Source organism: Pelophylax lessonae, assembly GCF_965119305.1.
Source record: "Pelophylax lessonae genome assembly, chromosome: 2".
In the NCBI taxonomy this organism is placed as follows: domain Eukaryota; kingdom Metazoa; phylum Chordata; class Amphibia; order Anura; family Ranidae; genus Pelophylax; species Pelophylax lessonae.
In genome coordinates this window covers 77,446,035-77,460,890 of record NC_138769.1, presented here as the reverse complement: position 1 = coordinate 77,460,890, position 14,856 = coordinate 77,446,035, and the positions used below count along the sequence as shown (strand labels likewise).

The 14,856-nt window shown below is 44.2% G+C and overlaps 1 long non-coding RNA gene across 1 annotated transcript in view; it reads left to right on the top strand.

The window, feature by feature from the left end:
* The window catches only part of LOC309545470, a 1,154,934-nt gene that overhangs the window by 141,352 nt on the left and 998,726 nt on the right, over positions 1-14,856 (top strand). The window lies entirely within an intron of this gene.

The following is a 14,856-nucleotide window of genomic DNA, read 5'->3' as shown; positions in this document are numbered from 1 at the left end:
GTAGACATGGATCAGTATGGGCACCCTGACCAGTCTATGGATATGCAGCCCCATACACAACAAACTGTTATGCCCATTTTTTCCTCTTTCAGCACATCAACTTCAGGGAAAACACATTTACTTGCTGCCTTATATAACCGACTGACAATGGCACCTGAAAGTGGGCAGTGTATATTAGGCAGCAAGTGAATGTGTTGTCCTTGAAACTGATGTGCTGAAAGCAGAGAAAATTGGCAAATGTAAGGATTTCTGAAAGTGAATATGCTGCGCTGCTAAAATATATAAATATATGAATCATGAAATATCAAACAAAACTTAAATCATTAACACAAATGTCAACATGTGAATCTGTGATTCCAAATCCATAAATTGCTAAGTCCAGGGAAAAACAAGTGCATTAGTAAAAACTTCCACCATTGTTCCCCTTTTGGGCGCACCCTCACCTTTTTAAAATGAACTTCATTACTAGGGCTGCTGTTAGAAATCATACATATTATGTCTATTTATGTATGGCACACAGTTTTGTTTTATACTTCATGATTCATATGTTTGCAAAGTTTAACAGCGCAGCATATTCACATTCATTAATTTTGGGGCTATTTATTCCCTTTTTTGCTTGCAGCTTGGGTTTATATATGTGAAAGGAAAAGTGCGCTGATTGAGTAGTGGGAAGCTGCTACCTTAGAATATTGAATAGTGTATTGGGTAAATGTTGTGAATCAGGTGCGCTAACCAAATAACAAATAAATCATATATGTCAAAACATAAGTGATAAAGTCTATAGTGAGACAATCAATAGGTGCTGGTGATATGATAAGGAATACACAATTACAAAAATATGTAAATCAATTGAAAGCAACAATCAAAACATTGAAAACACCAGTGAATATCAGGCAATAGTGTCCATCCAAATAAAGTGACAAAAACAGTCCCAATGGAATGTACACAGTGAATAAAAAGTACGAATCCAAAATGTCTTAAAGATTGGGACTGTTTTTGTCACTTTATTTGGATGGACACTATTGCCTGATATTCACTGGTGTTTTCAATGTTTTGATTGTTGCTTTCAATTGATTTACATATTTTTGTAATTGTGTATTCCTTATCATATCACCAGCACCTATTGATTGTCTCACTATAAGCTTGGGTTTATATACCTGGTGCCCAGAGTCACTTTGCATAAAGCTTAAAGATTTGAGCAACTGTGACAAGGTCCGAATTGTAATTGCTAGACAACTGGGTCAGAGCAACTACAAAGCCGGAACTCTTGTGAGATGTTCCAGATCTGCAGTGGTCTTGGCTTAACAGTAGTGGTCCATGGAAGAAAAACCGGCAAACCAGTCACGGGGTCATGGGCAGCCAAGGCTTAATGATCAACATTGGGAGCAAAGGCTGGCCCATGTAGTCCAATCCAATAGATGAGCCACTGTTGCTCAAATTGCTGAAAAAGTTAATGCTGGTTCTAAAGGTGTCAGAACACACAGTGCATTCCAGTTTGTTGTGTATGGGGCTGTGTAGCTGCAGAACAGTTAGGGTGTCCATGCTGACCCATGTCCACAGGCAACAGAGCCCACAATGGCAACGTGAGCATCAGAACTGGACAACAGAGCAATGGAATAAGGTGGCTTGGTCTGGTCAATAACATTTTCTCTTACATCATGTGGATAGCCAGGTGTGTGTGCATTGCTTATTTAGGGAAGAGATGACACCAGGATGCAGTATGGGAAAAGCACAAGCTGGCAAAGGCAGTGTGATGCTTTAAGAATTGTTTTGCTGGGAAACCTTGGGTCCTGCCATTCATGTGGATGTTACTTTGGAGTCTATGTCTCATCAGGGCTGTTTTGGTGGCAAAAAGGGGACCGACTCAATATGAAGTGCGTGATCATCATGTTATGGTCGATCAGTGTGTGTATGTATTTATATATATCTACATATATATATATATATATATATATATATATATATATATATATATATATATATATAGGGCTTGACAAATTTGTTTGGAATCTAGGAGCCAGCTAAAAAAGTTAGGAGCCAGTTTTTTTTTTTTAACAACAAAGCTTTATTTTCAATGACGAAAATAACCGATCTTAAATTTAAACAGTGCAGCAAGGTTGGGGCGATAGGAGATCCAGTGACCAAGAGTAACATATGCCACCTTAGGCCCCTTTCACACGGGCGTCTACGCTAAGCAGAATCCGCATGCTCAGTGGGGATCTCTCTGCTGATCCCCGCTGAGCAGGCGGATGACAGGTCCTGTCCGCTCTGCTATGCAGACACAGCCCATTCTCCTCTATGGGGCAATCAGATGGAAACGGACTGTCTGTTTCCATCCGATGCCATCCAATCTGATTCACTGGATGGATGGTAAATAGAACCACCATCCGTCTGTTTTTGGTGGACAGGATCGGATGGCAGCGGCTTGCCACTCCATAGAGACTGAAGGGTCCGATCAGGTCCACCTGAAAAACTGACAGGCGGACCTGATCAGAAAGCCAGTGTGAAAGGGGCCATCGGCTGTGTGGCATGGCAGGGCAGGGAGATGATGAAAAATAATATATATATATATTTTTTCTTCCATAAAAGATTCTTATTGTGAATAAGGGATTATAATGCAAAACAAAAGATCAACACATTGCAAGGAGATTACAAAATGCAATTTTTAAAGTAAGTCCCCTTTCACACGGTCCGCATTCCGTTGCGGACCGTGCTCTGTTCAGCGGGGATCGATCCGCCGATCCCCGCTGAGCCGGCGGATGACAGCTCCGTCTCCGCACTGTGTGCGGAGAGGGAGGTGTCAGAGCCCCGCTGCTCTCTATGGGGAATCGGATAAGAGTGGACCGCCTGTCCGCTCTCATCCGATACCATCCGATCCGATCCACAGGACGGATGGAAAATAGGGTTTCCATCCGTCCGGATTTCATGGACAGGATCGGATGCGGATGGCAGAGGACATGTCACCGCTGACATCCGCTGCTCCATAGGGCTGAATGGGGCATCCGATCAGATCCGCCAAAAAAACTGACAGGCAGATCTGATCGGAACGCCCGTGTGAAAGAGCCCTAACACTCTTTTGCAGAAGTGCATAAATATGTAGAACACATTATCCTTGAACTTCCAGGAGAGAGCGGTGTAAAATGGGATTTAGAAATAAAAATAAAATCAAATAATAACCACACTCCCTGCACACTTACCTTTAAGCAAAGGGCACCAGATAAAGACTGCAAAAACTTCCGTCTCTCCACCTCTTGGGAAAGAGAAGGGCGGGCATTGAGAACAAGCAGTGGAAAATCCTTGCATTCCTAGTTACTGCTTGTTGTCATACTCCCGGCCACCACAAGAGGCCGCCACTTCCCCATTGGCAGCATCTCAGTGAAAAAGGCCCAAAAGTAGGGGCCTCAATTTTCGGATGATGCGGTAGTTCGAGCGCTCAGGGAGGGGGGAGGCAAAGCGACAGGACATCTCCTGCAGTGCACCCCAGGCGCCAGGTCGCTAATTCTAGTCGCAAATGCGACCTGGCGCCCGGGGATTGTCGAACCCTGTATATATATATCTGCTCAGGTAAGTAGCAATGTACCTCAGGTAAGTAGCAATTGGTAATTCGTTTCAGCTGCTTTGGTATTAATTAAATTAACAACAGGTGCACAATATGGACAACAATGAGACAACCTCCAAAACAGGAATGATTTTACAGGTGAAGACCACTGACATTTTTTACCTACTCATCTTTTCTGACGGTTTTCATTAGTTTTGCATTTGTCGAGGGCCAGTGTCACTATGGTAGAATGAGGCAATACCTGGACCCTATAGAGGGTGCACAGGCAGTCCAACACCTCCAGAATGGCACATCGATATGTGCCATTGCCAGAAGGTTTGCTGTGTCACCCAGCACAGTCTCAAGAGCATGGAGGAGATTCTAGGAGACAGGCAGTTACTCTAGGAGAGCTGGACAGGGTCATAAATGGTCCTTACCCCACCAGCAGGACCAGTATCTGCTCCTTTGTGCAAGGAGGAACAGGATGATCACTGCCAGAGCCCTACAAAATGACCTCCAGCAGGCCACTGGTGTGAATGTCTCTGACCAAACAATCAGAAACAGACTTAATGAGGGTGGCCTGAGGGCCTGACACATCCTTTAGTGGGCCCTGTGCTCACTGCCCGGCCCTGTGGAACTCGACTGGCATTTGCCATTAAACACCAGAATTGGTAGGTCCACCACTGGCGCCTGTGCTTTTCACAGATGAGAGCAGGTTCACTCTGAGCACATGTGACAGACATAAAATGGTCTGGAGAAGCTGTGGAGAATGTAATGCTGCCTGTAACATCGTTCAACATGACCAGTTTGGTGGTGGGTCAGTGATGATCTGGGAGGCCATATCCATGGAGGGACGCACAGACCTCTTGAGGCTAGACAATGTCACCCTGACTGCCATTAGGTATCAGGATGGACTCCTTGGACCCATTGTTAGACCCTATGCTGGTACAGTGGGTCCTGGGTTCCTCCTGGTGCTTGACAATGTCCAGCCTCATGTGGCGAGAGTATGCAGCCAGTTCCAGGAGAATGAAGAAATTGATACCAATGAATGGCCCCCATGCTGCCCTGACCTAAATACAACAGAACACCTCTGGGACATTATGTTTCAGTCCATCTGACACCACCAGGTTGCACCTCAGTTTGTTCAGGAGCTCAGTGATGCCCTGCTCCAGATCTGGGAGGAAATACCCTAGGACACCATCCGTCGTCTCATCAGGAGCACGCCCTGACGTTGGTAAGCATGCATACAAGCACATCAGGGCCATACAAACTACTGAGTACCATTTGGAGTTGCTGCAATGAAATTTTAGCAAAATGGACTAGCCTGTTGCATCATTTTTTCACTTTGATTTTTGGGGTGTCTTTGAATTCAGCCCTCTGTAGGTTGATAATTTTCATTTCCATCAAACAATTTTCATCCTTTCATTCCTAACACATTACCCAGTCCCTATCTGTATGGATATCCAGCATGAGATTTTCCTTATTGAGATCTGATGTGTTTTCAAAGTGTTCCTTTAATTTTGAGCAGTATATATATATATGTATATATATATATATATATATATTGATTTACTTTTACATAGGCAGCTTCTACCCGTCACTGATGAGTGCAGCATAAAGAGTATTTTCTCCCAGTGCAGGGCATGGAAGCGGATGGGCGGCTGGTGTCAGTAACTTGTGCAAGGACAAGGTAAATGTCAATCAGATGAAAGTGAGCAGAAGTATCAATCAATAAAGAGAAGGCTGTGACAATATGCAAATACTGGGATTAATCCTAAAGAACCTGACCAAGGATTGAAGAAATACATTAATGTTTAACCACCTAATAACTAGAGGTATTTGGTGCATTTGCCATTCAGGTCAGAAGGCTTTAACTGATTTTCCATTTGTTTTTGGTTCCTGGGCAGCTACAAAATACTCAGTCATCATGTGTCAATCTGTCATTCTTTACTGCTTGATGGTAAGAGGCAAAGCAGACAGGTGTTTATGATATAGCATTGCTTTTGCAACTCAAGTGACAGTTAGTAATAGCTATGTCTTATCAGTTAATTGTGCATTTGAACACTTGTGCTGCAGTGCATATACCCATGGACACATACCTCTATGGGTGGATTTTTTTCAGAGAGCTGTAGTGCAATGCTTTGGAAAATCCCTGTTAACATAAATAGTGAACCATAAAATCACAGAACACAGAACAAGGTGCACAAGGGAACAGTAATAGACCAACCTCCATGTAGGAAAGGTCTTAACCTCTGACCTTCCAAAGTAGCAAGGCTTCTGACGAGGGCAAGGGACTCTGGTCCACCCAGACCGAAGCCAGCTGGACCCCACTCCTAAGGGACCTGCTGAAGCTGATCCTCTGAGTATTTGGAGAGGGCTCTGCTGAAGAGAAACCCCTAATGGGAGGGGGAAGAAGACCCAAGAGCCAAAGATCCTCTCCCTGACATCAAGGCAAGCCCTGAAAAACCTGCAGCCTCCCTAGCTGTGTGTAAAAAAAAAAAAGAAACCCACGCGTGCAATTGCTTCTGCAATAAATCAGTGAAACAAAAAAGTGCTAAGTGCATTACAAAAGGCAAGCCTTTTGACCAGTATATTAATCGCTCTGGACTAGCCAAAAAGCTTTCCCAAAAAGCGTGTGCAAGAAAGCAATAAGTGACATCATCAAGTGCCAGTGAATCTCAGTGGGGTCCCAAACCCATAGTGTTTTCTAACACCCCTAAAACACCACCCCCAGGGTGCACATCACCTGGAGCTTATTCTGTGGACAGTTTTTTACATATATAGTATGCATAGTTTTAGAAACAGCCAAGACAGATCAAGATACTTGTTAGAAGATGGAGTTGATGCCAGACACTGACCAGCATGGGGAATGTCATTTTAATGGGTAAGTACAAAGATCACACTGGAAAGTACAAGGAGTTTCTCAGAAACTCAGAAACACTGGGATTTTGGGGTCACTCAAAATCATCTTGGAAAGCCAGAGATGTTAGGAAGTACTGGGGGTCACTAGGAATCTTCTTCACTATAAAGCACTGGGGGACACTAGGAATCTTCTTCCACTCGGGAGAACTGAGGATCACTAGGTATCTTCTCCACCAGGAAGCACTGAAAAACACTAGGAATCTTCTTCCACCAGGAAGCACCATTGGTCACTAGGAATCTTCTCCACTAGAAAGTGCTGAGGGACACTAGGAATCTTCTTCGACCAGGAAGCACTGGGGAACACTACAAATCTTTTTCTACTAGGGAGAACTGGGGGTCACTAGGAATCTTCTCCACTAGAAATCGCTGGGGATAACTTGGAAACTTCTTCCGTTAGGAAGCATTGTGGGTCACTAGGAATCTTCTCCACTATAAAGCAGAGGGAACACTAGGAATCTTTTCCACTATAAAGCGCTAGGGTTCACTAGGAATCTTATTCCACCAGGAAGCACTGGGGAGCACTAGGAATCTTCTGCACTAGAAAGCACTGGGGAACACTGAGAATCTTCTACACTATAAAATGCTGGGGGACACTAGGAATCTCCTTACACTAGGAAGAACTGAGTGTCACTGGGTATCTTCTCCATGAGAAAACACTGGGGGATACTTGGAATCTCCTTCCGCCAGGAAGCACTGGGGAACACTAAAAATCTTCTTCCACCAGGAAGCACTAGAGAACACTAGGAATCTTCTTCCACCAGGAAGCACTAGAGAACACTAGGAATCTTCTTCCACCAGGAAGCACTAGAGAACACTAGGAATCTTCTTCCACAAGGAAGCACTGGGGAACACTAGGGATCTTTTTCCATTAGGAAGCACTAGGGGTCACTAGGAATCTTCTCCACTAGAAAGTGCTGGGGGACAGTAGGAATCTTCTTTGACGAGAAAGCACTGGGGAACACTAGTAATCTTTTTCCACTAGGAAGCACTGGGGGTCACTAGGAATCTTCTCCACTAGAAATCGCTGGGGATAACTTGGAAACTTCTTCCGCTAGTAAGCATTGTGGGCAGTGGTGGCTGGTCAATAGGGGGCGCAGGGGCGCCGCCCCCCCCCCCCCAATCAGCATCTTCAAAGAAAAAAAATACCTTTTAAAGCCAACTAGGGGCGCCGGACCTATTGAAGTCTATGGGGGGGGGGGGGTTTGGCATCCCACGTGGAGAGAGCAGAGACGCCGATTGGCGGCCTTCTGGGTGTCATCGGGGCACAGAGCAATGCGCCCCGACACTCCCACTTCTACATTCTAGTCCTGTGATTGGTCCAGACTCCAGCCTGGACCAATCATTCAGGACATCCCGTCTGACGTCGTGGTGGGGGCGGTGCATGCGTCAGTCACTCTGACTCACTCGGTTTCCGCCCGCCGTCAGACTCAGAGCAAGGTGGAGCAGCGTGGAGTCGAGTGCCAGCCAGAGCAGGTAAGTGAAACCACATGATCCCAAAACATCACCTCTCAATCCCTGATCCAGCCAGCTCCATAAAACATTCATCGTTCACTAGGAATCTTCTCCACTAGAAAGTGCTGGGGGACAGTAGGAATCTTCTCCACTAGTACCTGCTGGAGAACACAAGAAATCTTCTTTTTCTAGGAAGCACTGGGGAACACTAGGAATCTTCTTCCATTAGGAAGCAACGGGGGTCCACTAGGAAGCGCTGGGGGACACTAGGAATCTTATTCCACTAGGAAGCACTGGAGAACACATGTAATCTTTCATCTTTATTAAGCTGGCCATACAGTAATCATTTTTTTTTCTTTAACTAGTGGGCTGAATGATAAAAAATGACCCAGTTTCCCCATCAACACACAATGTGGATGGAAGAATCCTTCTGGCTGTGCTATTGTGTTCTGACTGCAGGTAGCCTTCCCAATTGTCAAAATACACTGATCAGTGTTGCTGGCAATAGCAGGTTCAGCTTTAGCATTGAATGTTTAGAAGAAAAAAAAAAACAACAGGCTGCTTGTAAAGAAGCTGATTGATAGATTCTTGATATTCTTATACATGAATTTTTTAAACCATGTATGGCTGCCTTTACAGTGCCCCCACTCTAGATGAAGGAACACAGGGGGCACATTTTGACAGGAGCATTGTCAGTCTGGAGAAAGGGGAGTATTAGATGCACTAGCAGATTTAGATACACTAACACATTAAAGCCAAACTTGTTAATATTTTATAGGCATGTAGCACCCTCCTAGATAGGTGCTAGGAAGGAGAGTAGTTTGCTCTGCCTGCTTAACAGGGGAGTAGCAGGTAAAATATAGCCTGTTCCATCTGCTTAACAGGGGAGCCTGATCAATAGTTATGTCTGTTGCATGTGTCCATGTGTTATTAATCTGGGCTGAGGGAGTGTCCCCACTGTATCCAATAGGGGAGCCTGTAGGACAGTGGAGGAAACCCAGCCAGTGACACACAGGCTTTTGTAACTATCCCAGTGGATTGGCACAAACAGTGGTGCATCCTGGGATATGTTATATAAGCCAAGGGCACATGTGACAGGGGGTCTTTGGGCAGGAAGCCAGGTCCCAGGAGGAGGGTGATGGCTGTCTCTCCTCCTGTCTGTATGGAAGGTGGTCACAGGCGGTCGGCCTAGTGAGCCAGAAGTGTGGTGCTGAGCCAGGAGGTCTAGTGGATGCTGACAAGTGGAGCTGAAGGCAGAGCAACCCAGGGAAAAACAGAGTCCGTGAGTACCCAGAACCTTGCCAGGGGTCTGCCCAGGAAGGGGACCACTCCAGTGGAGAGTCAGTGGACAGGTGTCAGTGCACACAGCAAGTGAGAAAGGGGGTGCCAAGTTAGGACTCTGAAGAGAAACTAAATCAGGATCATATTCTTTATATTTACTTCAGTGGCAAGGTGCAGCAGCGGCTTTGCCGCACACTACAGCCAGTTGTCCTCAAGATTTGTGCATAGTTCATAGTTGGAGTATCCCACTCATCCCTTCTCCCATCCCAGTTCTAAATAAAACACACAAACCAAATCCCCTGGACTATTCATTGTCTGAGCCAAGCGTCTAAAGTGATACGTTTCCACAGACTGTTGCTACGGGTAACCCAGGGGAATCCAGAAAGTGCAATTCTCAGCAGTCCCCTAGGGGCAGTGCTACAGGCAGTTACAGCAAACTGTTTCTTTTTTCCTTTTGTGATAAAGGTTTTACATAAATAAATAAAACCTCATCATTGTAAGCACCACTATCAGTGGCAAATGGTTTTTCTCAACCCTCTAAATGATACATCTGCAGGGGAGCATGTTTTTTTAAAAAAAATAAATAAACAACAGGCTTACAGGCCAATTTACCAGGGGAAAAAAAGAAGAAAGATAGCCTAAAGATGAAAACAAATGCAGCCACCACATCTAGGAGTTGGTAGGCTGCAATATAATAAATGTTTGCTTTTGGGTTTAACCACTTGCCGACCGCCGCACGAATATTTACTGCGGCGGTCAGCCTCTCACAGGTAAAGCGACGTAGGACTACGTCGCTAGCCTGTGAGGGTCTAGGGAGCGAGCGCGCGCCCCCAGAGGCACGCTCCTGCTCCCGCTCGGTCACGGACCCCCCCGCGCGTATTCCCGGCAGATCCAATGTCCGCCGGGCACTCGCGATCGTCCGTTACACCGGGAGAAAGGCAGGCGGCTAATGTAAACAAAGCTGCCTGTCATTCTTCCCTGTGTAAGAATGGAGATCAAACGGTTCTGCTATGTAGGACCGTTGATCTCTGTTCTTACACCAGTAGCTACATCCAATCACAGTTAGAATCACGCCCCTAGGGACACACTTAACCCCTCCCTCTAAAAAAAGTTAACCCCTTCACTGCCAGTGTCATTTTTACAGTAACAGTGCATATGTATAGCACTGATTACTGTAGTAATGTCCCTGGTAACCCCAAAAGTGTCAAAAATGTCAGTCAAGGATCCGATCTGTCTGCCGCAATGTCGCAGTCCCGCAAAAAAAAATCGCAGATCGCCGCCATTACTCGTTAAAAAAAAACCAACAAAAATGACAAAAATCTTTCCCTTAGTTAGTAAACGCAATAACTTTTGCGCAAACCAATCAAAATACGCTTTTTGCGATTTTTTTTTTTTTACCAAACATATGTAGCATAAAACAAATTGGCCTAAAATGTTAATAAAATTTGATTTTTAAATTTTTTGGGGGGGAATTTCATATAAAAAAATGTGAAAAATATTATTTTTGCAAAATTGACGCTCTTTTTTTGTTTATAGCGCATGATCAAAAAATCGCACAGGTGATCAAATACCACCAAAAGAAAGCTCTGTTTATGGGAAAAAAAGGACGCCTAATTAGTTTAGGTACAGTGTCGCACGCCCGCGCAATTGTCTGTTAAAGTCACGCAGTGCCGAATCGCAAAATAGGCCCTGGTCAGGAAGGGGGTAAAATCTTCCGGGGCTTAAGTGGTTAATACTACCTCCAATAGAGGGGGAGATGGGCTGCACACTTAGGTAACTGAATCAACAGCAGGTAGATAACCAGTCTTGAACACAAGTCTTGTCTGATCATACGTAACATCAAGTCTTGGAAGTTAAATATGTTGAACTACATGTACCAGCATGCCTGCTGGTCTTTGGGAATGGAAGTGACAGATCAACGGCAAGTCATATGCTTCATTCTCATGGGCAATTACACAATCTACTCTTCCCTGTGTCTGGAATTGACATATGTGTGCAAATAACTGCGGCCACTGAGTCAGTACAATGCAATGATGGGCTGTCGGTGGCCACAGCTATTGTGACTCTCCTTACAGCAATTACCTGCGGTGATCAGGGCTGGATGCACTTTGTGTAAGCGCAGCGTGTATAATCGCCTGTGCGAATGGAGCCTTATAAGGCATTTATGGTATTGTGAGGCCTAGTCAGGGTAATTTTTCATATTCCGCGCATCTCCCACTGTATTGAAATGCTTTATTTTTCATGTGACAGTGTGTTATAATTTTACACATTTTTAAAGTGCATGCAGGCAACTTTGGTACATGACCTGAAAACTGGTAGCAATCTAATGGCTAGATTGTAAGACTGGCTGAGCCATTTAGACTTTTCAGCACTCATGCCAATGGCCTCTAAAGTTCAGATGAATGGTAGGAAATTCCTGTCATCTAAACCATTATGAGTAATCCAGCCATCAGGGTGTCATGTAACTCCTATAGGCATTTGGTGAGACAGTTTTGAAATATCAGCCAAAGAACCTGGGAGCAAGGCACCACATCCCATAGGCTGAAGAATACATATAGAATGGGAAATGGGGACTTTTAAGGTTCCAAACAAAGATAATATACTACATTATATTTTTTAAAAAATTCATAACAAATTTTATTGAATACATTAAAATGACATTATAGTCTTGAAAAAAAATTATTTTTCAGAGTTAATTTCTTATGCGATTCAAGTATACTGTACAGCGATAGTTGCTCAACATGTTTCGCCATGAAATGGCTTCTTCAGGAGACTTTTCTACTGTACTGTACATTAGGTTCACCCGGAGCCGCCACCAGGTAAGTGTGCATCTGCAAAAGGGCCAGAGGGTCACCGCCAACAGGATATCAGTGTATCATAGGAGGACCATATTGCCAACATGACAATCTGTCATATCCGGATATGGGGCCAAAAGAAGGATGATATCTTGCAGAGAAGGTTTACACAACCCAATTATAACTGAATTAAATGATCCATGAGAGGGAGCCAGTCCAACCTTATAGACAGAACAGATCTTTCATTCAAGCAAAGGATTTTGCCTGTACCTTCATATATTAAACACAACAGGTGAAGTATCTCAGCATAAAGTTCCTCCAATTAATTATTCAGTCTCCTGAAGAAGCCATTTTCTAGCAAAACATGTCGAGCAACTATCGCTGTACAGTATACTTGAATTGCATAAAAATTACACTTTGAAAAAATATTTTTTTAAGACTATATTGTCATTTTAATGTATTCAATAAAATTTGTTATGAATTTTTTAAAAATATGATGTAGTATATTATCTTTGCCACCTTAAAAGTCCCCACTTCCCTCTCTACATGTATCCTATAGGCATTTGTTAATTGACTTAGTTACGCGACTGGAGCTGTCAATTGCTGTAAAAAGTGAGATATAGAGACCCACCTCCTGAGTCAACTGGCCACATTTACTCAGACCTCAATACTGGCAATACAAGCAAAGGTAAACAAGCAATTGATTTAGTTGTTCCAAGTTATCTTTTTACTCAAAATCAGAAATTTTCCATAGGGTCCTAAATTTTGATGAAAAAAGAATCGATTAACCTGCCCACTCGCTGCAGCTAATTCTGTCGCTGAAACAATAGTGGTTGTGAAGGCAAATGGCTTCTGCATGCAGCTCCCCTCCCACCCCAAATACATGATCCTGATCTCGATCCATCAATGTGCACGAGAGCCAAGGCTCTCTCGCACTGTATTGGCTCATTGACTGCCGCTGCTGTCAATAAGAGCCAGTGACGAGAGAGCAGGGGATGGAGGAGCCAGGAGTGACAAAGGGGGACACAAGAATAGGAGGATTGGGGGCTGCTCTGTGCAAAACTACTGCACAGATCAGGCAAGTATAACATGTTTGTTATATTAATTTAAAAAAACAAAGCTTTACAATGACTACCTCACATTTCTAAAAATTAATGAGGCATGGATCTCGGAGGAATTAAACACATTTGACCAGTAGACCATGTTTGATTCAAATTCCTCATGACAGGCCACAAATATCTGCCCCACCCATAACAATTCATGGTCCCTGTCTTAGGTAAATACAGCGGCATAAAAGGCCTTTTATGTCCGTTGAATGCCTAATTACTACAGTCTGTCCCAGCTCCACACAGTAACCTCTCCCTACACTGACAAAATACTTTTGTGGACCTATTAGCTAGCGACTTGTGTCACTATACAGTCTGTCCCTGCTCCACACACCAACCTCCAGCCACAGAATACAATGCCTGTGGGCTAATTTTTGGGGTCTGTACTGGCCGACACTTATTTCTGTATCCTGTGAATGCCTAATGTACCTCCAGCCACAGAATACAAAGTTCTTTGCTGTCAGGTGAACGCCTGTGGGCTAATTTTTGGGGCCTGTACTGGCTGACACTTCCTTCTGTATCCGGTGAATGCCTAATGTACCTCCAGCCACAGCAAAGTTCTTTCTTGTCAGGTGAACGCCTGTGGGGTAATTTTTGGGGCCTGTACTGGCCGACACTTACTTCTGTATCATGTGAATGCCTAATGTACCTCCAGCCACAGAATACAAAGTTGTTTGCTGTCAGATGAACGCCTGTGGACTCATTTTTGGGGCCTGTACTGGCCGACACTTCTGTATCCTGTGAATGCCTAATGTACCTCCAGCCACAAAATACAAAGTTCTTTGCATTCAGGTGAACGCCTGTTGGCTAATTTTTGGGGCCTGTACTGGCCGACACTTACTTCTTTATCCTGTGAATGCCTAATTTTTCAGACTGGCATTGAAAATCAATGGGTCTGTAAATGTTTCGCTAAATTGTGTAACAGATGCGGACCCTTTTTACAGACGTGTGAATGGACCCTATATGTATTTGACATGTATTTACCGGATCCTGTCAGTTCTGACTGATTTAGAAAAAAATAAAAAATAAACATTTTTTGGCTGGAAAAAAATAAATAAAAATGTATGGCAACTTTTCCAATAGCAATACTTCTGGTATGTCAGTGTCCATGTTGTGGGACTATGTGTGCACAGCCAGTAAATATTTTGTGGCTGCAAATATGACCTGGAGGTTTTTAATTTGCGGTTCGCAAACATTTGAGTAAGTTTGCAGGTCGCGTTCGCGAACTGCCCTGTCCGATGTTCGTCCATCACTATTGTGGAGCAAGTGGCAGAGCGACCTGAGGTGAAACGGTGTCCATGAGTACCAGGAAGCTTGCCAGGGCTTTGCCCAGGAAGGGGACCACTCCAGGGAGAGTCAGTGGACAGGAGCCAGCATACACAGCAAGTAAGAAAGGGGTGCTAAGTTAGACCGTGAAGAGAAACCTAAAGTACTGTTCACCTTTTAATCTTCACCTCAGTGGCACAGTGAAGTAGCGGCCTTGCCGCACACACTGCAGATAGATGTCCTCAAGATTTGTGCAGAGTTGCTAAGTTGGAGTATCCCACTCATCCCTTCTCCCATCTCAGTTCCAAATAAAATACAAAAAACAACTCCCCTGGACTGTTCATTGACTGAGCCAAGTGTTAAAGTACTAAGATTTCACAGACTGTTGCTATCTGTAACCCAGGGGAATCCATTCTCAGCAGCTCCCAAGGGGGCAGTGCTACACCTAAATAAGCCATTTAAATACGTTAAGTTAAATAGGTCTTGACACTGCACA